The sequence below is a fragment of the Dermacentor albipictus genome, chromosome 8, assembly GCF_038994185.2.
Source record: "Dermacentor albipictus isolate Rhodes 1998 colony chromosome 8, USDA_Dalb.pri_finalv2, whole genome shotgun sequence".
Lineage (NCBI taxonomy): Eukaryota > Metazoa > Arthropoda > Arachnida > Ixodida > Ixodidae > Dermacentor > Dermacentor albipictus.
The window spans coordinates 90,262,296-90,289,907 of NC_091828.1; the positions used below are offsets into that span (position 1 = coordinate 90,262,296).

The following is a 27,612-nucleotide window of genomic DNA, read 5'->3' on the forward strand; positions in this document are numbered from 1 at the left end:
GACTGCGTTGAAGGAACGGCAGCGGGAGCGGGCTGCGCGTCGGGCGTTCGGCCGAAGAACAGGCAGCGTTTGATGAACGCCTCCCAGGACTGGCTCGGAAACGGGCTCTACGTCGACGTATCGACCTCGCCGTACGGGAGCGCGAAACCGAGGAGTTACGACAACCAAGAGCCGCAGATCCCAAGCTTCGCTTGCACCCATCTCCACAGTAGTGGATGGGCGCTCAATTTCTTTTTTAATTGACACACAGGTTAGTAATCACTGTCGCCAAACAAAAAAAAACTAAAAAATAGAACACCACACGTATGAACAAACGTTTCAAAGAGTGAATTGTAGGGTTTAAAATGAGGTTAAATCCCTTCTAACAGATGGTATTACACTGCAAACAACATAAAAAAAGCTATACAGAATGTTTCCCGATGCGACCCCGTTCTTTCATGAGTCAGTTCACTTGTCCTAAAGAGCAGATGCTTGGTTAACAGAAATGGTCAGGTTGTAAGTACGCATCGAGTTTACACAGATATTTTTGCTTCGATGCAATCAACTTCGTTTGTAAAACAAAAAGAATACAACAAGGAAGGCGAGGAAAGCGCTATACAGAAGCATCTGCCATTACGACGAATGTAAACCTAAAAATAAGCCAATAACTTCTGTGATTTCAAAACGAAAGTAAACGGCTTTGTTGTGCGTGAAAACGCTCAAGTATGAACAAACGGATCTTCCACAGCTATTTCCGCCGTCATTACGTGGTATTGGCACATCGGTCCGTATGACAGAAGGAAGCTCACCATGAGAAAACCTCAAAGTTGGCTGTCAGCGTGACAGCATCGCCGACAGTACGACAGCAAGTCGACCCTCAATGCTGCAATAATTTTTGCGGCTGCGGCAGTGATTCACGCTGCGACGACAGCAGCTCTACGTCCTTAAGATGCGGCAAAGCTTTAATTATTCATATATCTAAAAAATTTAACGACGTTTTTGACGTTTTTCCGTTGACGGACTGCGCTCTCGAGACATCAGCTTAAGCACTATTAAGCCCCACAAATCTGTCGACTTGAGCACAGCGCTTGCACAGCTTTCCAAATTTCACAATTTATTTCCCGCAAGCCATGCCTCTTTGCGATTTCTCATTCCTCGTTTCGTGATCGTTATTATTTTGCCTGTAACGTCGAGGAAATTAGAATAAGCACTCTGGAGGCTCTAAGTGACGAGTTCAGTAAAGGCGAGTGCCAAGGTTTTCATACTTCCTCATCAGATTATATATGTGTGTGCGCAACGAAGCTTCGGCTCGCTTTACGCGTTCAGCGCAGCGAGCTAATAAGCACTGCACGCGATTTTCTGCCTGCATAATTCGCATTGTCCGCTACCTCCTCATTTCCATCGTCCTCCTTTTCTTTCTTTCTTCCTTTCTTTCTTTTTCTCTCTTTCTTTCTTCCTTTTTTTTCATCTTCGCTCTTCCTTTCTGTGTTGCTTCCTTATCTGCTTTCGTGGCTTCTTTACCTCCCACTTTGCATTCCATCGCATTTTCTATACGTCATCTGTAGTGCTATAGACGGACGAGAACAAAGAAAAAAAAACACAGAACACATGCTGTCCATCTACTCAGTCTTCTTTTTTTTCCTTTTCCAATAAAAGGGAGCTAAAATACTGCTTTCTCGATGCGAAACAAGAAAACATCTCATAAAGGTGACGCGTACAACAATATCCCGAGCCATCTATAAAAAGTTACCTTTCGTCTTGATAGTCATACCGACGCCTGACTGATGCAGGCTCCCCCACACTGTTTGACGATGTGAAAAGCTTCGGCAATTCCAGCCGTTTCCTTGCTGTTTCAACTATCTTTTTCTTGGAAGGACGAGTTGGAGCTCTAACTTTAACGTATGCCGAGAGAATCCGAGGTGAGCTCAAATAGACGTTGTCTTCTCTTTTTAAACATTTGGCCCGGAAGAAAAAAAAAGAAGATACAGAATTTTCTGATGCTAAGTGCTACACGTCGCAAGAAGCGTACGAGATCCATTACTCCGTATATCTTTGTTTTGTTTCTTTTTCCCCTTGCACACTATTCTCCTAACGCATTTACGGGTAGGCGTAATTTGCGCTATCGCTTCACGCTTTATTGTTTTGAGCAGCGCAGTTAGTCTCAAAAAAATGGGTTCTCGTTAAACTGAGTCCCCTGTTTCACGCCACGGGCACAATGGGCTAAGTCGAGCGATAAGAATGTCTCGAGGAGAGTCCCTAGGGTTGTTTCACTTACCTTTTTTTTTGTTCTCGTTTTTTCTTTTTGCTTTTTCTCTGAATTCCATACGTGACATCATTGATTAAAGAATTAAAAGAAAGCATACAATAGCGGATAGCGAGCTACATTTTTTTCATCTCTTCTTTTTGTAGACAGACTCCTGGGCAGTTTCCGTCATCATGCACCTTCAGTATCATAAAGCAAAACGAACACCTAGTAACAAGCATTCAGTTAAGGTTCTTTTGGCGCAGAGTATAGAACATTCTGCTCGATTCCTCGTAAGAATATCCCATTTAAAAAACAACAATAAAAATATACTTGCGTCATCTAGCCTGAAACTCTTTAGATTGCCCCTTTATGTAAAGAATGTCGTAGAGATGGGAACTGGGAAGATTACCTCGGAAGGAATAAACTTGACGTAATAGGGCTTTCCTGCGTTGTTCTGTATTGTAGTTTAACAACGTTATCTCTCGACTGAGCCATTCAAAGGCGATGATTTTTTTTTATTATTTCTTACTTTTTCTCATCCGACTTTGCGTAACGAAGATGAATGCGCTTCAACTGCTTCGAAAGAGAGAACATATTTCTTTTCACGTGTACATTATGAACGTCTGCAGCATTGGCGCCGTGGAAGGACGTCTATGTTTAAAAAGAGAGCGGAAACTTCAGAGCAAGAGTAGTTCACACAACTGTGTTATCGCTGTACTTAAAGTTTAATGATAATATGGCCTACATCTAATCAAAGATTTCCTTTATTTCCATGTGTACTCACTTTTTTGTTTTTTTTTTTTGGTGTTCGAGCAATGTATGTATAAAGGGCTGAATGCCCTGTGCCATGAGCTCAAAAATAAGCACAGGACGTACAGCAAGGCACTGTCTTTGTATCGGTGTGTTATGATGTCCTATACGCGAAAACATTTACGTGCGTAAAATTGAGGTTTTAACTGTGAGGCCAGGCTGCCAAGAGCCTTTGCTTCTGTAAATGTCCTGTCGTCCAGTCTATACAAGGCACACTGGAGAGTCTCACGTTGGCTATCAAAGCGAGAACAGCTGCACAGAAGGTAGCATTTAATAAGCATTCCAGGCTCCGTCACGATAGAAATCAGCTGACGGCCGTGCTGCTATGTCGACTCGTGCTAAGTGCAAACACATCAATGACTTCATTATGCAAGAAAAGGCGAGGGGTGCTGTTTGTGCGTTCACGTTGTCCACTTCGCTTGTGTCTTATCTGCACGCCTCACCTTTTCTTGCATAACGAATCCTTACCGACTAGCTCAGCTTTCCGCCGTTCTAATCATCAATGACTTATCGAGGGAAAATAAATCATCTACTGATCGCTCTTCATAGTTGCGGCAGCTGGTCATCACGCACGCTCGCATAGGTGCGCGCACGACCACGTAAGCACACACATAGACACAAACGCATAAAAACACACTCACATACAAACACACACGCAAACACATACAAACACACACACGTGGCGCACATTCTCGCGCATGCGCGCGCGCGTGCAGACGTGCACATGCGCGCACAGCGAGAGTGACAACGAGTATCGCAGATGATCTAGGAGGAGAAAAATGCTATAGTAACGCGAAAAGTAGTAAAGTGTGTACTGAAGTGCCGGAAAACAATGAACTATTTACAGCTTTGAATGAAAAGGCCTCAGTGTGATAGCTGAAAGCGACCTGACTTCTTTTTCCCTTCTTTTTCTGCTGACAGTTAAGGATTGATTATTATGCATCATGCCATTAGCAAGATGTTCAAAGATTTAAACGCGTATGGTGTCAGCGTATAGGGTGTGCGATCGTTCCTTGTCCAGATGATGCTCGTACAGGCCCCGACCAATATATTATCCAGATGTCCGACATCGCCTCTGTACGTAAAGTACTTGACACTTCAGTTACGTAAGATGCCGATAAATTTAGGAAGCCGAGAGCTGGTAAGCGAAACCAGTCAGTAGGCGATTCAAATGCAAATTTCGTTCGCTCTTAAGCAACACACCCAAAATAGAGTATCCGAATAGAAATGTTAGGGGCTTCTGGTGCAACTCATCTCCAAATTCAAAGATGATGCAGCGCTCAAAACAACGCGAGTCAGATAAAGCCACCGTTTCCCAGCATCGGAAAAGAGAGGTAGACAAACGAGGGGGAGGTGCAGCGAAAGAACGGTAGATAACATTCCTCGCTCTCCGAACAGCGTTGACTCTCACATCGCGCTAGCGGACCCCGAGTCACTGAGATAGATTTCATACACCCACGCGCCAGGCGCAGTCTCGACCTGCTATTTCGGCCAACGCATTCTGCGAAGGCTCGCTTTTCACGAGCTGTTTTTCGCAGCTGCCCCAGTGCGGGAGCCTTTCGAAAGCAAGAGCACTAGCACGGAATCGCACTGCCACGCATGAAGCGCGATGCCTCCTTTAAACATTCTGTCGTTCGTTCAACCTACAGCCATACATCGCTTCCCCCAACCTCCACTGCCCGAAGCCGAATGGAATTTGCAAGCAGACGCGTTTAGTTCACCGCGTCGTCTGCTCCCGACATGGTTTCAGAAGGACAAACATTTGCGCCGTCGTTTCTCGGCCCTTCTCGAAGGCCCCGCGATTTCACGCGCACACGTTCTCCTCGCGAATTGCGTCAGCAAGAACGCACAAGCTCCCAAGAAAACGCCCGGAGCTGGTCTGCTAGGCTGGCATATCCAACTGCCCGATGTGTACGCGGCAGTAAATAGAGAAGACTATGCGTTCTGCTCAAGTTGATATACGTGGGTATGTGGCGGGGGTTTGGCGGGAGATGGCGTTTTGCGTGTGTGTGTGTGCGTGCCTGTGTACGTGTGCGTGCGTATATGTGCATGCGGCTGCGAAAGGATGAACTATACGCGAAACGTTTCATGGAAAGTGCGCATTCCAAAATCGAGGGGAGGCGTCAATCAAACCGATAGAAGTCTGGAAGGCGCTGCGATTCCCGGAGCCGGCGTGCCCTGTGGGAACGCACGAACCTCGCGAGTCAAGTGTAAGTCAAAACCGACTTTGACCCCGCGCAACGCTGCCCACGCAGTCCACGAACAATCTCAGAGGCGGTCGATGCTCCATCGCAAATTTGGTTGCCTGGACTTTGCGGTATAGGCATGCGCCAAATCCACCTCTGAACGCTCATTGCTGCCCACGAATTCCAGGATGACGCTTCAAAACCGGGCGATGCTCGGCCGCATATTTTTTCTTTAACCGCCGTACGCAGAAGCTCATCTTGCGCCCTATAACGTGCCATATATATATATATATATATATATATATATATATATATATATATATATATATATATATATATATATATATATATATATATATATATATATATAGTGAGAGAGTTTTCCGTCATTCGCCGCAGCCTAGATTGCCAAATCAGAGCGCCACTAGGGATCTGCTTAACAGACGACGGCGTTTTGAGCAGACGGATCCGCTGGGAGAAGACGTGGTGGCGTCCCGCAGAGTGGGCGCCTTAGACAGACGAAAAAGAAAAAGGAAGGGCCAAACTCGCTGATTTTAGAGAGTTTTAGGGACCCGAAGTAATAACGCCAAACGCATACGAAGCGAGTGGAAGCACCGCGCGGGGTATGCAAACGTGCTTTCAGGACGCTCCTTCTGAAACTCGCAATTGCATAAAGTGAATTGCCAGTTCTATAAAAGCCGACTTACCAAATCTGCAAGTCAATTCAACGCCCTGCTCCAAATTCCGAGAAATCGCGCCGAGCAAGCATCGTTATTTCGCCGCTTCTCCTCGGTGTTTATCTTAGGTTCGAAAGCCCTAATGCAGCATTTGACGGCTTAACAATTGCGAAAGCAAACGCACGATTAAAAATGCAAGAGGGTTAGAGGACGGTTTGCCTGATGTTGTTGTTTAACTTTCTGCGCGTTGAAAAGTAAACAACGACGCGCGAAAGTTTTTTCCCTTGCGTAACAAACTGAAGGATTCAAAGCCATGTCAGGGTTGCTGGACTTGAAAGTGCGCTTTGGGATTTTCCAGATTTTTGCGCGAGCCAGCTGATTGTAATGTTATTTTTCTCCCATTCGTTAATGCATCTTCACTTATGCAAGTGTCTACGGAAGACGCGCTCGCCACGCTAATCTTTGTTATGAATAATGTATGTTATGTTACGCATTATGTAATGTTTGTTACGCCGCACCTTCGTTATGGATTTCGTGGAATCCGAGATCGAAATCCCGCACCGCTGCGATCTAGGACGTCCTGGTATTTCTGCCACAAGCATGAACGTTTAACGAGAGCGAATACGTAAAGGAGCACTGACATGGCATTTTATCAACTCGTCGTTTATTGCCTCACCCCGGAAATCCGGAGAGGTGAACGGTTCACGTCACATTTACTTTATTCTAACCAACATTAACTCTAAGCGAACCCCAGAAGTTGGGAGGCCAGAAGAAAAGCGAAAGAAAAGAAGAGAAATGTATGGTCCTCGACTTTTAAGGAGAACAAAAAAAGATGCATTCGAGTTGGCGAAAATTACACGAATTTATTACTTGTCTTAGCTTTTCTCTTTGTCACTGATTTCCTCCCAGAGTGATGGTTTAGCTGCGAGCACGTTTTCCGAGATGTGGGCGCGAAACCGCAACCTAGTATCTAAGCCGACTTCCGATTTCAGAAAGATATTAGTCTAAAAGAAAAAGAAAAGTACCATGTCTTCGTTCGAGAAAATAAGGTAATTTTTTCCTTTTATTAATAAGAATATAACAGCAACATCAACGCATATTGCAAATGAACTTGAGGACGTGATAGTTGACATAAATTAACATTTCCATATTAGTGATGCTTTATAATCTGCCTAACATTGAATTTAAGGTTCTCGTAAGAGGAATGCATGCCTCTCTTATAGTTAGCGATGGAATGGAGCCATCTGTAACAGTACTTTTTTAATCAGTCTGATAACATTCTCCTGGTATGCTTGTTTTGCTCAATTTACGCGTACTTCTTCGCCTGACAACTTCTGGACTTCTGGACTTCTTCACGAGGACGAATGTGCCCGCTCAAGGACTTCTAACCGCTTTAGCTCTCATATGCTAGCGACCAAAGCCGCAACACAAGCCAAATGCGAAAACGTACCAAACAAGCTCGAATAACCTGCACATACTGTACGGATAGTTCAGGCTACACTGTCAGGCAAATAAAGTATATGATACTTGCAGTCACCTCCGGACAGGCACCGTCTTCCGGTTAGGAGACAGCTCATCCAACGATAACCGCATTTGTAATAGAAGAACGCAGTCAAAGCTGACCTCGAAAGTACACACCTGTTACAGGAGGTTAGTGTAGAAAGGCAGGGAACTAAAACAGAAGCTACACAAGAAAAAAAAATAGATTCAGCAACTATTTATGACCGGAGGGCTTGTTTTGTACAAATAGGCCTCCTTCAGTTTTACAGACTCGACGTACTCGTCACACATTTCGCCGGCGATTTTTCTCATAATGACGGTGGTGGTGAAGGTTGGAAAAAGGGAAGTGGGGTAAAGGAAACACGGCTGAAAAAATAAAATTGCGTTGTCCGGAAAATAGTTTCATTCTCCAGCTCACTCCCCCACCGCCGAGGCAAGGCAGCTTAACCAAATTTCCCGCGCGCCTCGCAATTTGCCCCGTTAGACCCGTGCCATCGCTGAGGCACGCAAGACGTGCATAATGAATGCTAAACACCTCTCAATTTCGTCTCGCTCCCTCACGACGGCGCGTGCCGAGGCAGTTTTGGGTGAGGGAGAAATTTCCCCTCCCCCTCGGCGAGAGAGAGTGTTTTTTGAGTCGCCGAGACGCGTGCGACGTGTCTGATACGGAGCGATTGCTTTCGCCGCGGAGCCGTGCGCGTGTACGTTGTGTGCGCTCCCCCGCCGAGGTCGCCCAGTGGCTATGGTGTTGGGCTGCTGAGCACGAGGTCGCGGGATCGAATCCCGGCCACGGCGGCCGCATTTCGATGGGGGCGAAATGCGAAAACACCCGTGTGCTTAGATTTAGGTGCCCGTTAAAGAACCCCGGGTGGTCGAAATTTCCGGAGTCCTCCACTACGCCGTGCCTCATAATCAGAAAGCGGTTTTGGCACGTAAAACCCCGTAATTAATTATTGTGTGCCCTCACGTGACGGGGTCGGCTCAATTGCTCGGGGTGGCTACCGAGGCGCGAAATATTAGAACAGTACTTAGCCTCGCGTACACACCACGGTGATCACGTGACGTGGTGCGGCGCTAACTTTTGTTCGCAGGTGGCAATACCGAAGGCACCGGTTTTGGTTAAATATGGCAAAAGAGAGAGAAGTTTAATAAATGTGGCGGCTCCCTACAGGGAGACTGTAGGCTCGCCAGAGTGCTACCTTCTTTATGGAGGGGACACACTACTTCAATATTGCCGCACGTAGGGCCCCTGTTGGTTTTTGCGGGGAAGCTGTTAAGGACTAATTCCCCCGGCATCGTGTCCGTGTGTAGACACAAGATCTCGAAGATAATGAACTACCGGACACACGGGTGGTGGAGGTAGGGATAGAGACAGTAAACATTTTCTTTTTATTTTGGAAAAGTAGCAAGAGAGTGGGAGAGACCCCTAGTCCGGGGTGCCTAGGCGAAGCGGGCGTTAAGCCCTCCCCATGCGTGGGCCGATCCCGAAGATAGTGAAATGCCGGAGCCGATCCGTGGCGCAGGTGAAGCAAGCGTTAAGCGCTAAGCGTTAAGCGCTCCCCACACGTGGGTCGGCCTCGAAGATAGTGCAATGCCGGGTCGACCTGCGGCGTAGGTACAGTTCGCCATTACGGGGCCCACATACACAGCTTCTCTGGTCATCCTTCTTCATAGAGTGGAAGGGCACTGACTTTTCTTTTTCAGCTTTTTTTTTATTATGGACTACAGCGCTGCATTTTCTTTATCGTGTGCACTTGTAATCGTAAGAGAAGATAGCTTCGTCACCGACTTGCAGCATCATGAAACGAAACGTGTTGAGTTCCACCCACGAAAGAAACACCTGGTATATTCATCGGTTGTTTTCATGTGGAGTATTGTGCCGCCTCTGGCTCGGTACGGTATTTACGAAGGCCTACTTGTTCTGCATTGGATTGGGAGATACACCCATGCGCGACTCTTGCTGAACCACAGAAACGATTGAACACATCCAATGTATCTGTCCCCCAATACGACGTCGACCGGGAAGTTCTCCAGATATGACTGAACTAGCTGGACTCTAAACCGTTTTCTGTAATGAAGATCCTTGGACCCTAACCGTTCGCGTCAATGGCTCAGAAGGCCACGAAAGCGATCTTGAAATACCTCAAGTCTACAGGTCTTGGGAATCGTGTGTAGACTCGGTGCGAACATTCCACTGTGCTCGGAACTGTGCTCTCTCCCTCTCTCTCTTCATCCTCATAGTCCCTTCCCCCAGCGCAGGGTAGCAAACCGGACGTGCGTCTGGTTAACCTCCATGCCTCTCTTATCTTCTCTTTCTCTCTCTTTCTCTCTCTTCATGTGGAGTCTAGTTTTCACAGCGAACGCGAAAATCAAATATAGAGGGTCTGTTTGAATTCGGTAACAGAGCTAAACACTCTTCGCGTAGCTCTCAAGGCCACAATGGAGTCTCGAATTGGAAATGATCAATGTGTACCATGAAGAGATACCTGTTTTTGAGAAGAAATAGCAGGAATAAAGATATAGACCGTTGTCGAATTCAGTAACTGAGATAGGAGGTTTTACTTATTGATGTAAGTTTTCATAAGGTGTGACGCAGTGCAGTCGGGTATTGCCTCGACAATCATCCTGACGCAGCGTCTTTGCGACGATTCGCACTATTTCTATAAAATTCGAAGAGTACAAATTTGGGTTGTGCACGAAAGCAGGTGCAGGGTAGCATGTTTCTTTGAGTGAGATTGGATACGTTGGTAAGCGGTTTATCGCCGGCTAACCTAACCTAACAGTAAGTAGGTTAACGCTGCCCTGAACCCCTCCCCGTTTCAAAGAAAAAAAAACTTTCGTTACTAACCACAGTCTTCGGCAAAGGATTAGAACGAATAAGGATTACTTTTTTTTTTGGTTACCAGATTGCGCTCACCTATGATCATCGAATTTCTTTAATAATGGCAAGATTACTCGCACACTTTACAAAGCGCGTAGGTTCTCACACCATAGCCCGGACACGCATTTTAACGTGACATGCAGCGTAATTTTGAACAAAGACTTAGCCTAATGGCAGAAGACCATGGCCACCATACGTGCATGTGTGTGTAGCTTTTTTATTATTATTTTTAATTCTTCTCTTTCTCACCTATGAAATCCCCTTGCCCCTCCCCCAGTACAAGGTAGCCAACCGGAGATAGTCTCTGGTTACCCTCCCTACCCTTCGTTTGCCTTTCTCTCTCTCTCTCTTATCTGGGTTTGACTGTCCGATTGTGGAACGTGCTCTAAAAAAGTATCGGCGAAAGAAACATCTTCCTGAGTACGTTACAAAATAAACCAGTTGCAGCAAAAAATATATTTCATACCCTTTTTAGAAAAAAAACAAATAGCTTGAGTGCTCTCTGAGATCGTTTTCATTGCCGCTGCCTTACGCCAACAATAACTTACTCAAGTGTTCACACGAAAAAAACGAAACGCAGGATGGACGTCTACGCCTGGTGCATCCATCCGACGCCCGTATACTTTTTTTTCCGCAGCGACGGAACGATAACTGCAAGAATCGGCTTCTGCAATGTCTACAGAAGAAAGAGAATAGCTGAAACAACAGTTCTTTCTTTTTGTACGCCCAGAAGAATAGCAGTTACGAACAATATGCTCCGCAGTCTGGAAACGCAGTAAATCACCCGTGGTTTACGCATAGTCAGGTTCTACAGACTGGATCGAATTTCTGGGTTTTCATTGTTCCTCCGAAGGACGCAGAGCGAACAGTATATCGAAGCCGTTCTTCAGGACGCGGAAACCGGGAGGGAGCGAAATTGATGGTATTCCTCGTGGTAAACACCTAGCCTCTGCAGAAACAAGAAAGACAAATAAGAAATAAAAGACAGCTCGCAACGTATGTTCTTACCCAGCCGAAAACATCGGGTGGCCAGCAATGCCCAAGTTGCAATGTTGTCAGGCGACGGTAGTGAAAATACATTCTAAACTCGTGTATGTGTGGCCACCGAGGCTGCCTTCAACGGCAAACTGTTTCAAACGATGGACTTTGGAAGATCTTCAAGAAAATGGGGGGTATACCTATGCTTACGTCCAACTTGTTCTGTGCTTCGAAGTTGTAACCTTCTTCCCTTCAAGTTACTCAGTTACACACACACACACACACACACACACACACACACACACACACATATATATATATATATATATATATATATATATATATATATATATATATATATATGTTGATTTGTTTGCGTGCGCGGGTATGTCCACACTTTCTTCTTGCTCCTACGACTTCAACATTTGCATTACAAATAACCTTAATGCGCAGCTTACGTTGCCACTTTTCCCCCCCGCTTTGCGGCAGCTGGCTGCTGTCTTGCCGTGAGTACAACATTTGCCTCTGTGCGCGTGCAACTGGGCACGTGAACGCTCTTTTCCGATCCCTCAGAATGGATGTGTGCCAGTCGCTCGGTTTCCGGACGGGCAAACGGAACGAGAGCCAACAAGCGAAGATGCCAGCGGCAGGCAACTGAAGAAAAAAAAATTATGGGGTTTTACGTGCCAAAACCACTTTCTGATTATGAGGCACGCCGTAGTGGTGGACTCCGGAAATTTCGACCACCTGGGGTTCTCTAACGTGCACCTCAATCTAAGCACACGGGTGTTTTCGCATTTCGCCCCCATCGAAATGCGGCCGCTGTGGCCGGGATTCGATCCCGCGACCTCGTGCTCAGCAGCCCAACACCATAGCCACTCAGCAACCACGGCGGGTAGGAAACTGAAGACGTCGGCCATACAGAGAAGCGAGGAAGTCGGCCGGAAAGGCAATCGCGAGTGCTGTGAAAGAAGCGAACAAAAAAAAAATAATGGACCAGAAAAATGTGAGTTGAGCGAAGGGCGTTGGGCTGCGTAGAGGGGAAGAAGGAGGAGAAGAAGTGAAAGCATTTAAGTAAACTTCATGAAAGCTTCCCTCGTGAGCGATTCACGCATATGATTTAAGATCCAGCGAACGTTCACTCGGAGCATTCTTAATGACAATATTGGTACGGCTAATATTAATAGTAGGAGTAGTCGTTGTGGCAATTTTAGTAGTAGGATCAGCATCATCCTCGATCGAGAGAATAAAGGGAGAAGGAGGGGCTCGTTTTCCTATTTTCGTTTTTCAATCGCATGAAGCTATCAAACAATGACGCCAGTTAAAGCATAAGAGAACTAAAGGAGCTGACTTCAGTTTATTGGAAATGAAAAATACTAAGGAAACGAAAATCGAAAGTAAAGAAAAGGACAAATTGCCGTAGGAGTAGAAGCTGAAACTAGACCTTACGCATTACGCGTGTTCTGCCATACAAATGAGCTACCGTGGCGTATTGCGGCATCTCAACAAAGAACATTTCCCTTTTTCTTTGGTCTTGCTGACTTTATCTGTTGACTTCATGTGGTCGTAACTAGTTGTGCGTGATCGCAATTAGATGTGCCTGTTGATTCAAGAACGGGAATGTGGGCACCCTCTTCAAAACAGCAAGAATATTGATTTATATTTGAACGCAACTGGGGCTTAATACGGCAAAAAAGAAAGTGTGCAGGCTCCAATCACCGCCAGTCGAACGAAACGACGAAAACGTGACCGAGGCAGTAGACGGAGGCCTTATGCACACACACAAACACATACAGAAAAAAAAACCATTTAACCAAAACCACGAAGGAGGAGTACTTGTCGAGGTCGACGTCATCAATAGGCAAAACAGTGGCAGCACAAAGGGAGGATAGAAGAGAAGGAAATCACAAGGTGAGAGGAAGAAGCAAACACAAACGTACAGACGCGTACATAAGTAATGTCACAGACACACGTAGACACAAATCGACGTAAAAAACAGACGCAAGTGTCGATGCTCTTCTGGGAGTTATCGGGAGGAGCGTTTAGGTTAGAGCGGCCTAACGTGGATGGCGAAATCTCGGACGACAATTTCGCAGCTGACGGGGTCAGCGGGCGGACCACTCTTATGCAAGAATCTGCAGCTGCAGGCCTTCGACCCCTCTTTTTCCTTCTCTTTCCTTGCTTAATCTCTTCGCACACCAGCCCACCCGACGTGACATCGCTGATCAAACGTTTGCTTTAACTTACGTTGGCGTCGTTTTCTTGGAAGTGCCTTGGAAACGTGTGTTGCTTCTGTGTTCGGGCAGCCGCTGATGCAACGACCGTTTTCGGTCGCCTTCATTCGCACGTTTCATTGGGTTTTTGTTCGGCCTCCCTTGTGGCGTCACAAAGAAACCGTAAGCGGGTCTTGCGACTCGGCTTTACAGGAACTTTAAACATCGCGGACAGTGCGTGATATCTCTTTCTTACCTGGCTGCACTCTTACACACGCGTTAGGCAATGCGATGCTCGCAAGGAGGTGTGCATTTACGTGGGCCTCTGGCTTTGAAAGCGAAATAAATTCGCAATACAAGTAGGCCTAACGTATCTTTATCTAAGCCATCATGATGTGCGACGCGTTAAACAAAGTAATCGCCAGGCGTTATGCTGGATTTGTCGCGGGTAATCGGCGGGCTCGAAATATTCGTTGCTTGTGGATATCAATGCTGTTATGGTGGCGTCTGTCAAAATGATGACAGTAAAAACAGCAATTACGGAAGTATCGTTAGGTATGCAGCGTCCACGAGCAACGATTTGTTGAAGTCGAATGCACACGCCTTTACCAATACATACAACCAGACGCAGGCAGTTGCACGCCCACGCGCACAAACCGTGGTCTCGTACACCTGACAGTTACGCCATGCGGTTGAGCGCTCAAGCGGGAACCGCAGTCCGTCGTTGGTGTGCCCGCATTTTGATTAGGCCAACGGTATGTCCTAATGCCACAGCATCTCGCCTACCGTTCCTGTAGAGAAATCGTTCAAAGCACGTATTAGGCCTCGGATACGTTTAAAATGCTCTGTCCGTTTGATTCGATGCCAAATATGGCTTCAGGCAGTTCGATTGGTCGCCTATTGTACCCCAACCATTTCTTACTTCGCGGTGCTGCAAGAACACTATCGTGATGGTCCGAAGCTGTCAAGAGGCTCCACAGGGGGCGCAAACAGCAAAGAATGCAGTCAGTTTTCTGAACGCCCCATCCATGCTGCATGCATTTTTTTTAAAGGCTCGGCCTCTTCTGCAACGATTGCAACGGCACTTTCGTGCAGAATCTTTGTTGTTATTTTCTTCCCCACTTTTCCACTTATAGTGCCTTCTATAAACAACTCCGTCTGTCAAGCGAAGGCCATTCAGAATCCCGAGCTATTTCCGACACCAAAGTGACCTCGCGCCGAACCACTTCGTCTTCTAACCCTTTCACAGCCACGACGATTCTCGGCGTTCCATTGTGCGCGGCGACGCGATCATCGATCGGCAACCCTGCCGCATCCCCCGTCTCGGGTCACCGCGACAGATACCGCCGGCAAAACGTCGTCGTCATCGTTGTGGGCCCGGCGTCGTCGACCCGACGCCGCATATATTGATCCCTCCCGTCCGCCGTACGGTCCCGTGCCGGTGCTCCGTCAGACGCTGACACCGGGACCCTGGCCGGGGCTGGAAATCTGCCTGCTCCAATCCGCGTAACTCGGCTCGGGCGTTCGGCGCCGGGAGGTTTCCCCTCCTTCCAGCGAAAGCGTGAACGACCAAAAGCGCCTAGTAGAGCGAGCTCGCGGGATGGCCATACTCAGTGGAGCCTTGGACTAGGGCACCAACCCTGTGATTGCAGACAGAAGAATCCATCAGAAGGTGGAAGAGGCCGTCTGAAGCCGCGAAGATCTCTTTTCTAGAGCCCAATAAATGTTTTCCGATCCGATCCGATCCCCTGATGTGAGGTTGTCGTCGACCTCGACCCACTTGCCTTCGCTCGTCCGGAGCGACACCGGCGATTACCGCTCGTTCTGCCAATGTCGAGAACCGATGCATGAGTGTTCATACAAGGAACACATAGCCCGTGCTTTTCTTTTTTTTTCCGCTGTCGTGTACATGTAGTTCTTTGGTCTGACATAAATTAACCGCGTTTCGTCACCTCACGTCAGCGAGCACAATGCGGACGCAATATGGAGCTCAATAGTTGGCTTCACCGAAACCTTGGGTTTTAACGACGCCAGAAGTAAGGAGAATCGATATGGGGGCAGTTCCAGACTACGATGACTGAAAGGCTATTGGTGCAAATTAGTGTGCTTTGTAGACCAATTGTTTGCTTGCGGGCAAAGAGGTTCAAACAAGTGATGCTCAAGTGAAACTGCGAATCACAATGAAAGAGTGCATGGTCTTGTATGGGCTTCGCATACAGTCACGCGCTTATAAACATAGAACAGGCGGCGGCAAAAGTGCCTGCAAAACTGTTACACCGGCGTCTGCCGCGAAAACGGTAGCAAATTCAAATGAGAAACCTGCACACATCCTTCTTTCCCATTGGAGCCGCTCCGCCCAGCTGGCCGTGAAGACGTCACTGGCGTCGCGTCTGGCGTCATGGACACCGTATTCATTGCACGAATGGCCATGTGAACAACTCCGCGATTCTAGTGAAACGTAGCCTCGGCACGCGGAACCACAGCAGGCAGGAAATGAGCCGCGCAAGAGAGAGAGGGAGAGAGAGAGAGAAAAGAAGGGAGGTAGAGGTCATGATGGGACCGTCAGCTGGGCCTTCATTCTCGATGTGAAAGAATGAAAATAATATTTCTTGCCGGCGCCTGATGTGGCAAAGTAAGAGAGAGAGAGAGAGCTAGCACTAGTTAACGCTTTCTCTCTCTCATTATTCCTCACCCGACGCTTGCAAGTAAGAGGAATTGTGCTAGAGAGAGAGGGTCAATATTCTCCTTGCCCCTTCACTTCCCAGGATTTATTTAGCTTCTCTCTCCACCACTGTTCAACATTTTTTGAAAAACATTTTCCATCCCCAGAATGCTCGCTAGCCGCAGCTTAACAAGTTCGAGCGTATGACTAAACTTCTGACGGAACCAGATAAAGAGCCATCTAGGAACCGGCCAAAAAGAAAGATTGCGAAAAAATGCAGAATAGCCGTGAAAACTGTCTGTCCTTGGTGTCACCCGACTCCAATCACTTCGCGAGGTGAGCGCCCATAACATCCATCCCCCCTCGGCTTATGCTTCGTTGACAAGCAAATCCTCGCAAAGGTACACCGAACGGCATTCTTTATTCGTCTTATTACAGTGCACCGGAATATCTCAATTTATCCTCTTATGTGCGCGTTCCTGCACTCGCATCTGTCTTCTTGCCGATCAGCAACGTTTCTGCAGGTCACCGCTGTTAGGTAACGGCCGGGGAGGGAGGGGAGGGGGGGGTGCCTTTTCATCGTTCCGTGAGCCCTACTGGGTCGGCCCACGCCATAACTCAACGACTTCCACCGCGTTATCTCGGGTGTCTGGGCGGCATCCCGTTTGTCTGCCTTTGCTACGGCCGTGTGTCCAGGCCAGACGGGGCAACACACATGATGAAGCGTGGCAACACGTCACTGTCATGCCATGGCTAGCCATTAATTTTCTCGGCTTCTGTTTCTCGGGCGGTCATTCGACTCCTCACGGTGTCGTGTGAAGGCAGCAAGGTGATGCTTCTGGTGGCCCGCCTAATGTCGCTGATGTTATGTCATTTATTTCCTCTTATTGTGGCTCGGCTGCGTGGTGGCTCCGAATGGCTTTCGACGACCGGCTGTCGATTTGCGTCTTGGCTCCGAGCGAGGCGGCGAAAAAAAAAATCGCATATTTCTCGCGTGCAAATGTTTAATAAAACGCCTTGGTACAATTAGGTTCTTCATTTCTTATTTTGTGCCCATCAAACATTTAACTAGCACAACAAAAGTTACCTTGTCTAACGTCTCTTAGCGCTTTACTTTTTGAAATTGCATGCGTGCGAAATATATGCGAAATAACATGTCAAGATATTTCTCCAAAAACTAAACGAGATACAGTATGCCAATACGAATGTCGAACAGCCGGTTAGAGGTAAATGTGAGGTCCAAAACTGGCGTTTCGTAGTTGCTTTGACAAGGTGAACGTGTGTTCCTGAGATGAACCTCTATGGAGATAAAAAGAAACAAGTACTTGCTTATACAAAGGAAACAATTTTTCACGGTGGCGAGAATATGGTCACCGTGTTTTGTGAAGAGACTCACAAAGGCTGCGCGTTTTGTCACCAAAACATGTGCTGCGGCTCATCTTAGACATCGGTACGAATACCACTGTTAAGGGCGTAGATAAATAAAAGGTGGTTTGGTAGGGGTAGAGAAATATGCAGATCTGCGTAGTTTTGGGCACATTGTTTTACGTCAACAATATTGCTTAGCAGGCGGGTAAATGTTAAACCACCAGCCAAAGGCACGTGCAGCAGTGGCTCGTGGTGTCGTCTTCTATTGAGCCTGAGGTTACGGCGCTCTAAATTTTTACGGAGACGGGATACACAAATGCACGTATACCACGAGTTGAGTCCACATTTAGGGATACCATGGTCAGTATAACGCAGAACCATTCGAAACGGCGGCTATCATTAACCTCTGCCTAGCTACAGGACATGCGTTCAGCCCCTACAATTGTTTTACCAAAGTTGCCCAACAAACTACGCGACATGTATGAGTTCAAATCCAACCCGTGTCGTTCGAACTCGAGCGGCATGCGAACAACCCATGCCGAAATCGGCTGCATAACAAGATCGCTCGTTAAGCCTTTCATTTAGCATTGTCGTACGCCAACAACTGGCATAAGGTCATGCCCTATTTGTCCAAGGCTCATATACTTGGCCCCAGCAGCACTTAACGCTCATTGGTGCGGTGTGCTCAGAATACGGTGTGTTCTGGGTTAGGAAAAAATTACGCCGTCCGTTACCGCAACCCGGGAAGCGTAAGTGCCTATGACCCAGCACTGCCATAGTGATTTTCCCTCCCCCCTCCCCCCCCCCTTATTTCCTTTATGCCTTCATCATCCGGCTGAGCCGTTTTGTTTGAGCAGTACTTAGGTGGGGCTATGCTGAACCACGACACAACTGAGCTTTCGGGTTATTAGAGACTGCAAAGACAGTCAATAGAGTCCGCGCAAAGGTATATGAAAGTAGTCAGCGACAAACATTGCTATAACTATGCACTAAGTGGTATGAAGACTACATCAGAGCAGGTCATCTGTCAGATAATGTGCTTATTTGATTGCGCATTGATATGCTTTAGTTACTCCGCGCTTGCTTTAGCATTGCCGCTGGAGACCACCATTCATCAGCATTCAGCAACGCAACTTCAAACTGCTCGTCGCAGATGCGTTGCCTCAAAAAAATCCCGCAGGAAGAAAAACCCAGCACGACGTAATTTCGCTAGGAAGGACATACAGCCATCTTTGTTTTGTCAATATCAACTATATGCACTTCAGTGCGTGACTTAGGAAGCCGAGAGGTATGACAAGGATATGAGGGAAAACAAACCGCAGCTGCAGTGAACGTAAAGTTCTCCATGGTCTGACAGCTTCCGGATGTCGGTATAGCGATCTCGTCGGCCCCAAGACCCGAGCATGATATTTGTACACTGAGCCCAAAGTGTGTCGCTACAACAGCGCTCAATTCGCTGAGTCGCATTACCCGAGTGCGACTACTGTTCGCAAAATCAGTTCCGGTGTGTCAAATATCGCCGTGCTATGGTACCTCCTTCTGCCAATGCCACACTTTGACGAGATGCGTATACTCAAGGTGGAGCCTCGCCCTAAGCGGGAGACGCAGTCTGAAATGGGACTACTTTTCTAACCATGGTAGCTTGGGCTCCGTGCCGTATTTCAGTGCGAAGAATTGGGATTGCTGAAGGAGCTTCCGATCGAATTCCTTGGCTAGACGTACTGAAATCTGTTCATTCGACCGTGGTTAACCTATGCCGTTCCGAACTGTGATTACAGAGAAAACGTGTGCAGAAACAAAATAGAGGCCGGGAATTGAAAGGTGGAAGGAAAGATGACGGGTTTCACATTTCAGAAAACGGGATGGTGTGGATTAGAATTAAGTAAGGACTGGGAAATGCGAGATGGAAGGGAAGATGGTGGATTTAACACTTGCGAAAAGGTGGTAAGGTGGATTAGGGCTAAATAAAGGCTGCGAAACGCAAAATGGAAGGGAAGACGGTGGATTGAACATCTGAAAAAACGAGGTAGTGTGAATTAGAAATAAATGAAGGCCGGGTGCAGGAAAGATGGGAGGAAAGACGGCAGGTCTAACATTTGACAAAACGTGATGGTGTGGATTAGAGCTAGATGAAGGCAGGCAAATGCACGATGGAAGGTAAGATGGCGGGTTGAACATTTCAGAAAACGGGGTAGTGTGGATTAGAACTAAATGAAGGCCGGGTACAGGAAAGATGGGAGGGAAGATGGCAGGTTTAACGTTTGACAAAACGCGGGGGTGTGGATTAAACGGCCAAAGGTTGCATCAGTGAATTTAATTGACATTTGATAGAACGAAGTGCACTTTGACAGCTTACGTAACTGCATACGGCTGATAACCAGTCTTGGATTAAAGTAAGCGAAGAAGGCTAAAACCAGCCGAGTACAGCCTTGAACTAGGTGCTGCGATATGAAATTAGGAAATTCGCAGACATAGAGGGGACATGGCTGAAACAACGCAGGGGTGTGTGGACATCTTTTGGGGAGAAGCGTGCTGTGTAATAACAGGCTTATGCAATTGGCTTGCAACAGACAATGAGATAGTCCGCCACCATTAAGGGGGATTACAATGATGATTACAATAGTTTGACGGCGGGCGAAATGGACGTATTATTAGGGTAGTCTGACCCCGAGGCGGCGTCTCGTTAGCTCAGTGCTTTCATTCAGTCCCTGCAGTCAGTCCCTGCGGTCATGCACCACAGTTTAGCCTCGGAGCCTTGGGCACAACGCCAAAGCTCCAGGCCTCACGGCTCAAACTTTAACTATAACCTGTTATAACAATCTTTGGTATTGAGCTGATCGTTCACGGTTTCGTGGCGTTGTACTCAAGTGGCGGGTTGTGGGATTTCCACACTCTAAATGTTGGCGAACTGGTGGGGCGAAAGTGACGTTTCGCGTGTCGTATGAAAATGCATCACTTACTATAATAAGAAGCCAAGAAACACTGACAGCAAGGACAACATAGGAAAAATTACTCGTGCTTTTTAAATGAAATAAAGAAATATAAATTAATGGAAATTAAAGTGGATGAAAAAACAACTTGCCGCAGGTGGGAACCGAACCCACAACCTTCGCATTTCGAGTGCGATGTTCTACTATAGCAGGGAACAAGTTTGGGCGTGTTGGTGGGATACATTCGGACTGGGATACATAGCGCAAAATATGACACAGGGACAAGCAGAACACAGGATGAGCGCTAACAGGACGATCGCTAAGTTAGCGCTCGTCCTGTGTTCTGCTTGTCCCTGTGTCATATTTTGCGCTATGTATCCCAGTCTGAATGTTCTACTAATTCAGCTAACGCGGCGTCGTTTTCCCATCCACTTTCTTGGGTATTTATGCGTTCTAGCAGAACCCTGGGAGTGTTAGCCAGCGCCACCACTCACAGACTTTGGCGGCAGACGTGGAACGTCGTTTTTGCCGCAGGCGTCATGAGAACGTGATCTTTTTTTTTTTTGGGGGGGGGGAGGTGAAGGCAACTCGTCAATAAACCCACATATGCCACCTGAAGGCATCAATGTTGCCGGATTCGAGACCCTCGTTATGTAATCAACAAGAAGAAAGGGGGTTAACTGAGGGGCCCGATTTTTATTAGTCATGATATGACATAAAAATCAGGCCCCTCGGTTAACCCCATTTCTTCTTGTTGATCACTTACTATAACCATGATAACGGTACATCATAAGCCTATTGTTTGGTTTATTTGTTTTGTTTTTATCCTTCGAACGGTTCAGTTATTTTAGAGAGATTGCTGCGGAAAATCGCCATATTGATTCTCCGTTTCGGGACTTCATGAGCGCAGTATTATCACTGCGCGCAGGAGTAAGGGAACTGGTGCCACGACAGGGAAGATGAAGCTGTGGTTCCTAGAAAAGGGCATGACGCGGCGAACCTACGCACTTTTTGCTAGCGTACTGCAGAGCCGGCGAACGAAAGACGCGCGAGCGTCTGTCAGAATTTTTGCGGAGGGGGCCTTCGTCCTGCAGTGGATGCTGGCAATGATAACAATAACTAGGCTCCACAATTTGTCGCGGTGTCCAATCTACACAGCTGTCGACTGTCATGAACAAAATGTCATTTGTGCTCAAGCACACTTCTGTGAACCGTGTACCTCGCAAAGTGCCTCCATGTGTGGTGTTGTTCTATTGCACTTCTTTTTTCAAAATTCCAGCTCAACACTCGAAACTAGGCGGAAATGGGGAATGTTCCAAAATTATGCATTCAACAACTTCGCTGATTCAACGTGGAAGCAGGTTGTCTGCTGAGGTAAACAGGGACACAACAGGGTATAAGCAGACATTTTAGGCTTCTCGGGAACTGAAGCCAAAGATGAATCCCGCAGTGGGGGCGTAGTGGCTTTTGGCGACGTGCTGCTGAGCACGAAGGCACGGGAAGGGAATCCCGGCCGCGGAGGCCGCATTTCTATGGCGGTGAAATGCAAAACGCGCCCGTGTACGTTAAACAACCCCCGGCGGCTAAAATTGTACCGGAACTTCCCCACTACGGCTTGCCTCATAATTAGATCATGCATTCGGCACGTAAAACCCCAGCATTTTGTTTCAAACCCAAAAAGATGCATTGAAGTCACCATAATCTTAACATGTACAGTCGGCAAAAAAAAAAAATAATAATGCGACGCAGTATCTACGCATGAAGCATGGCGCTATACGCCTCGGTAAACAAACAGCCACTTGTTTTTCTTTGCCTCATTTGTCTCTTTGCTTGTTTCTTCCTTGCCCAGCTCGCGCGTGGGATGCCCTCGGGTTACAGTCGAGAATATTTGATGAAAAGAAATGCGCTACGCTCGCGAACGCCATCGCTTTATGGCGGAGGGAACCCCGAAGAGAGTGGGCGCCGAAACTTCTTATGCAAAGAACTTCGCCCTATTACACATACGGCGACGCCGCATCCCGACGGAAAGATCAAATGTGTTTCGCACGCCCACTCGCTTTCTGGAGGCTCTTCTTTCTTTCTCTCCTTTGTGTTTTTCGTTACACGGGGATGAACAGAATTACGAGGACGGAACGTTGCGACAGCGCAGCATGCTCCTGTCTCCCGAATCGGGATTCGGCGACACGGAAGCCCAAGTTTGTTTGTTTTTTGTTAGGCCCGCAATTTCGCGCCGCACCGTTCGCCTCCCCTAACGTCTTCCGAGATCCGTCGCGAAAGACAACACGAATACCGCCAAACAGACAACACCGGAAATAAACATCAGCGGCGCAAAACAACGCGGAGATAAATATTAAAGACCCCCTTCCTGCCGCGCAGAGTTTATCAAACTTGCATGCACGTGGTGACATTCGGCTTGCTTCGGTTGGCTGCTTTTTTTCTCTGTCTCTTCGTTGTTTTTTTTTAACATTATTATCTCACCTTGGAACAGGACACATCCGAGCGGTCGCTATATATAGCGTGCTGCCGAATTATAAATCTGCGACGCGTCTCACACGCCGGGAAGACCAGGGTAAGAAACGACGCCGTATTTTGGGCGAGGCTTACGCAACTCGGAGAGTAAACAGACGGAAAGTGTTTGGCAATGCTGGAACAAAAGGTGGATGACGTTGGGACACGCGGAATTGGCGAGCACGTCCCGAGGCACAGTCATTGCTCAGGTGCTTCTCCGTCAATCAATCAATCAATAAATAAATAAATAAATAAATCAATCAATCAATCAATCAATCAATCAATCAATCAATTCATCAATCAATCAATCAATCAATCAATTTAATTATTACATAAAATAGTATACAGATAGAAGTATAGAGAAGGAGGTCCCATAGTTAAAACTGAATTGGGACCTCCTGTTCATGGTTAACACAAAAGTTCATTTAGCAAGCAACAACAGCTCAATTGGTACGATTCCAGTAATAATAAATAATGAGATACAAATCTAAGTAGATGAAGTATTTGATGGACAATATAACGGCAATATAACGCAAAGCATTCACTAGTGGTCGATGTAAGTAATAGTTTCAATCAATCAATCAATCAAATGTTCCTTTTAGTCCCCAAGTGACCTTTGGTGATCTTTTGGTGATGAGTGAGTGACCCTTGGTGAAGTGAACTTTAGCGACCTTTAATTAAATTATGGGGTTTTACGTGCCAAAACCACTTTCTGATTATGAGGCACGCCGTAGTGGAGGACTCCGGAAATTTCGACCACCTGGGGTTCTTTAACGTGGACCTAAATCTAAGTACACGGGTGTTTTCGCATTTCGCCTCCATCGAAATGCGGCCGCCGTGGCCGGGATTCGATCCCGCGAGCTTGTGCTCAGCAGCCCAACACCATAGCCACTAAGCAACAACGGCGGGTTTAGTGACCTTTGGGTCTGAGTGCAAAAAAAAAACAATGAATAATCAGAACATATATGAAAAGATGAATGTGCGCAATACTAAATGCTAGGTAAATGTTAAAAATAAAGGAGGATAAAGGCAGTTGAACAATGTGTAAAACTGTCAAACAACAACGCAAAGCTTGGTGAAGAACAATGACAACAAGTTCTTAAAAAAATATCTGAATCACGAAAATAGGCGTTATATTGGCTCGGCATTCTGCGGACGCTTGAGCGTTGGTTATGACAGGTAGGAACATGAAAATTTTTATGTTCTCCAGTGATGTTGCGCGGAAGACGAAACATCATAATAGTACTGAGGAGCGCGGGTTGGCTTAGGATACCGTGAAGGAGTTAAAAAAAAAGCAGATCGACACGATTGTGCAGGCAGCGAAATAAGGGTCATGACAATACTCCAACAGTGCTAGAACAAGCTCCAGTGTATGTGCTAGCAAAGTGTTGATGATATACGCTTAGAAATATTTTCTACACCCGATCAATACTCACACTGTTGAATCTAGAATTTTCATTCTATAGATCCGACCAACACATATTCGAGTTGAGAAAGACAGGGTGTCGTGTACAACTTGCGAAACGGTGTAAAAGAATGAAATTCCCTCGATGTCGATATCGATGATCTGCAAACAGAGCTCAAGAGAGTGCATACCGCTCATTGCAATGCGCTTACTGGGCGTGAACAAGTGTAAGGTTGTATCAAAATGTACACCGAGGTCATTGACCTCGCAGACCTTACACAAGTGTACAGAATCTACAGAACAAGAAAATGAAATGCTTGCTGTTTTGCGCGTGAGCGTTATGACTTTGGTCTTTGCAGCATTCAAGGTGGAGTTATTACTTTTGAAACACTTAGAAAAAGAAGACTCGTCAGAGTGCAGGAGGCGACAATCATCAACAGTGTGAATTTTCTATACAACCTTGATGCCATCGGCATATAGAAGGAAAGAATTCCGAATAGCGGAAAGAACGTTGTCAGTGAAAATTAAAGAAAGGAGGGGTCCTACAGATCCTTGGCTGACGTCACTAGTTGCCATGTAAAAAAGAAAGATTTAGCCATTGACGTTAACATAAAATAACCTACAATCAATAAATCAAAATTTCGTTACAGTAACCAGGAACAGCTACGTACTTGTGCGCTTAAACAGAAGTATCACATACAATATCTGCGCAGAAGACAAATGTGGAACTCTCAACAATGGGAGACAGGAAACCAATAGGTAAACAGAAAACGAGGATGTGGGTGTAGAAGGGAGTTGATCATACAACCTGATTATCTGCATATACACAAACTACAGGGATTGACTTCTGAATGAAATGCGCCAACACAGGCAGAATATCTATCACATGTTTTTTCGTGTCGATCTGCACAACAGTCGCTATTGCACCAAGGCCATACAAATAATGCAGCACGCCCTCTGGTAAGCTTTTTCAGCGCGAGAAATTGCGCGTGATCAATAAGCTTTCGGCAAAGTATAATGGCCTGGACTATCATATAGAGAAACAGAAGGTTGGTCTAATACGTCTTGACATCACAAGTGTGAGTACAGGTATATATTAGATGGCTGGACCATGGTTGCCAGAGTGGAAAAAAGCGGTGCTTCCAAATAGATATCGATTTATTGCGTACGCGTTCAATGAGGTCAGAATTAGATTTGCATATTCCACTCCAACCACAGAGGTATACTCAAGTAGAGAAACGTACGCACTGCAATTGCAATGTAGGAAAATCAACAAGGGAGTGGAAGCCATGCCATATACGACAAACAATGCCAAGAACACGAATGGCACATCGTTTCGCATATTTAGGGTGTGAAGAGAAGGTTTGCGTTTTGTCAAAGTCCACACGAAGATATTTCATTTCGTTATTGAGCAAGGGGTCAATGCTTCATTGACCCTTTGCCGAGGGCTCATGTACCCAAGGGAGTACGAATATTCCACATGGTGCGTTTGCCACTTGTAACCTAAAAGCACAGTTTTGGAGAAATTTAAGAGCAGCTTCTCGCCCCTGCAACAGTTAGAGTGAAAAAAATTTCTATTTGAATGTCAGTACGGACGTCAACACTGTTGACATTCCTAATTAGCTTAAAGCGTCTGCGTAAAGGAGTAATGAAAGTCTCGAATCGCTGACGAAGTGTCGTTTATTAATACTAAGAAGAGAAGGTGGCCAAGAACGACTCCTTGAGAAACTCCGATAGTGACCTCATAGCTAACATGGCTCTGTCAATCAATGCTTATCGAAGCACGATCAATTGATCAGGCAGTTAGATACCCGGGCAGTGATAGAAGACGGTATCTCCATTTACGTGAACTTTGTAATGTGGAGCTCATGGCAAACTGGATCACACGTCTTATCTAGGTGAAAGTGACGTGTGTTGAACTGGTCGCTACTTAGTACATCACTCGAAGCACGGGTAATAAATGTGACCACGTTCGTTGTTGTCAAGTGCCCTGATACAAAGCCATGCTCTTCATCTATTAAAATGTTGTTATAGCCAAAAAAACAGCAGCGAATGCGAAAAACGGTTTTAAACGCTTCTGACATACCGCGGAGGATCGATATAGGCTGGTAGTGAGTAACTGCACTTCAAGCACTCGATTTGTATGCTGATGCTACCGTGCTACCTTACAAGCGCTAGAAAATGTACTAAATTTTAGTTAACACTTGAAAATCATCGTGAGAACAGGGACAAATGTGTTTCCATGCCTCTTAAGCATGGAAACACAAGAAATGAAAGATTTCAGGGGCCCTATAAACTTCAACACAAGGTCGCCGTAGACTCATAGCGTAGACTGTAGCGGACTGAGAAAGACTGATCATACCAGACTGAGAACGAAAGTTGCTTGAGGTAGTAACATAAATTTCCACCAAATACAGAAGAGAAACATTCTGCAAAGCCATCAGCAAATTTTGAGACAACGTCGCCATTTTCATCAACAGGAGATAAATCTTCTGGCCTCATTTTAGTAGGATCATAGGGCACATACTACTCAAGAGCTATATTGAATCACGTGGCATTCTGCCTTCAACACGTTCAACGTGGTTGTAGTGATAATTGTTATAATTAAATTTGCAAAGACGACAGTGTCTAAATTCGAGTTTTCACTTGCCCAGTCCCGTTAGACCAGCTTTTCTGTGTGCACGGTCTTTCAGTCTCATTGTTGTTTTCAGTTGTTTCGAAAACGGATGTGGGAACTTTAGCCTTCTTAGCGTTTTCATAGGGTTTGTATATCTGCATGCCATGGTCAGTAATTTTCCTTATCACTTAATAATAGTATAACTAATTATGTTGACAATAATTACATAAATTATAACATTTAGAACTGTTTGTGAAGTGCTTCTTGTAACTCTAGATATGGAAACCGCTTAATGTGTCTTCTTATCGCGCGTGCAAGCCGAAGAGTAGCCGGTGCTGTTAAGAGATGTCAGATCTTGTCACATATACTTAAACTATGTTGCGTTCGCTGCCATTGCCACAGTTGATGACGTTGTTGTTGTTGTTGTTGTCTGCGTCATTGTTGCTATTATTTAAGATGCCGCTTCCTCTAAATCTCGCACAAGTTCTGGAACGAAGCGCCTGAGAAACAGATTGTATGCTGAGGGCATTAGGAAAGCCAGCAGGGCTGAATACTGTTGCATAGAACCATGTAGTATTCAAGTAGCATGCAAATTACTTCACAAAAGAAATGACAGCAGCGTAAGGCATAAAAGTATAGAATGTTTGGCTCTA

At 46.2% G+C, this 27,612-nt stretch overlaps 1 protein-coding gene across 1 annotated transcript in view; it reads right to left on the reverse strand.

The window, feature by feature from the left end:
* LOC135911343 (uncharacterized) overlaps positions 1 to 27,612 on the reverse strand; it is a 609,973-nt gene that overhangs the window by 530,793 nt on the left and 51,568 nt on the right. The window lies entirely within an intron of this gene.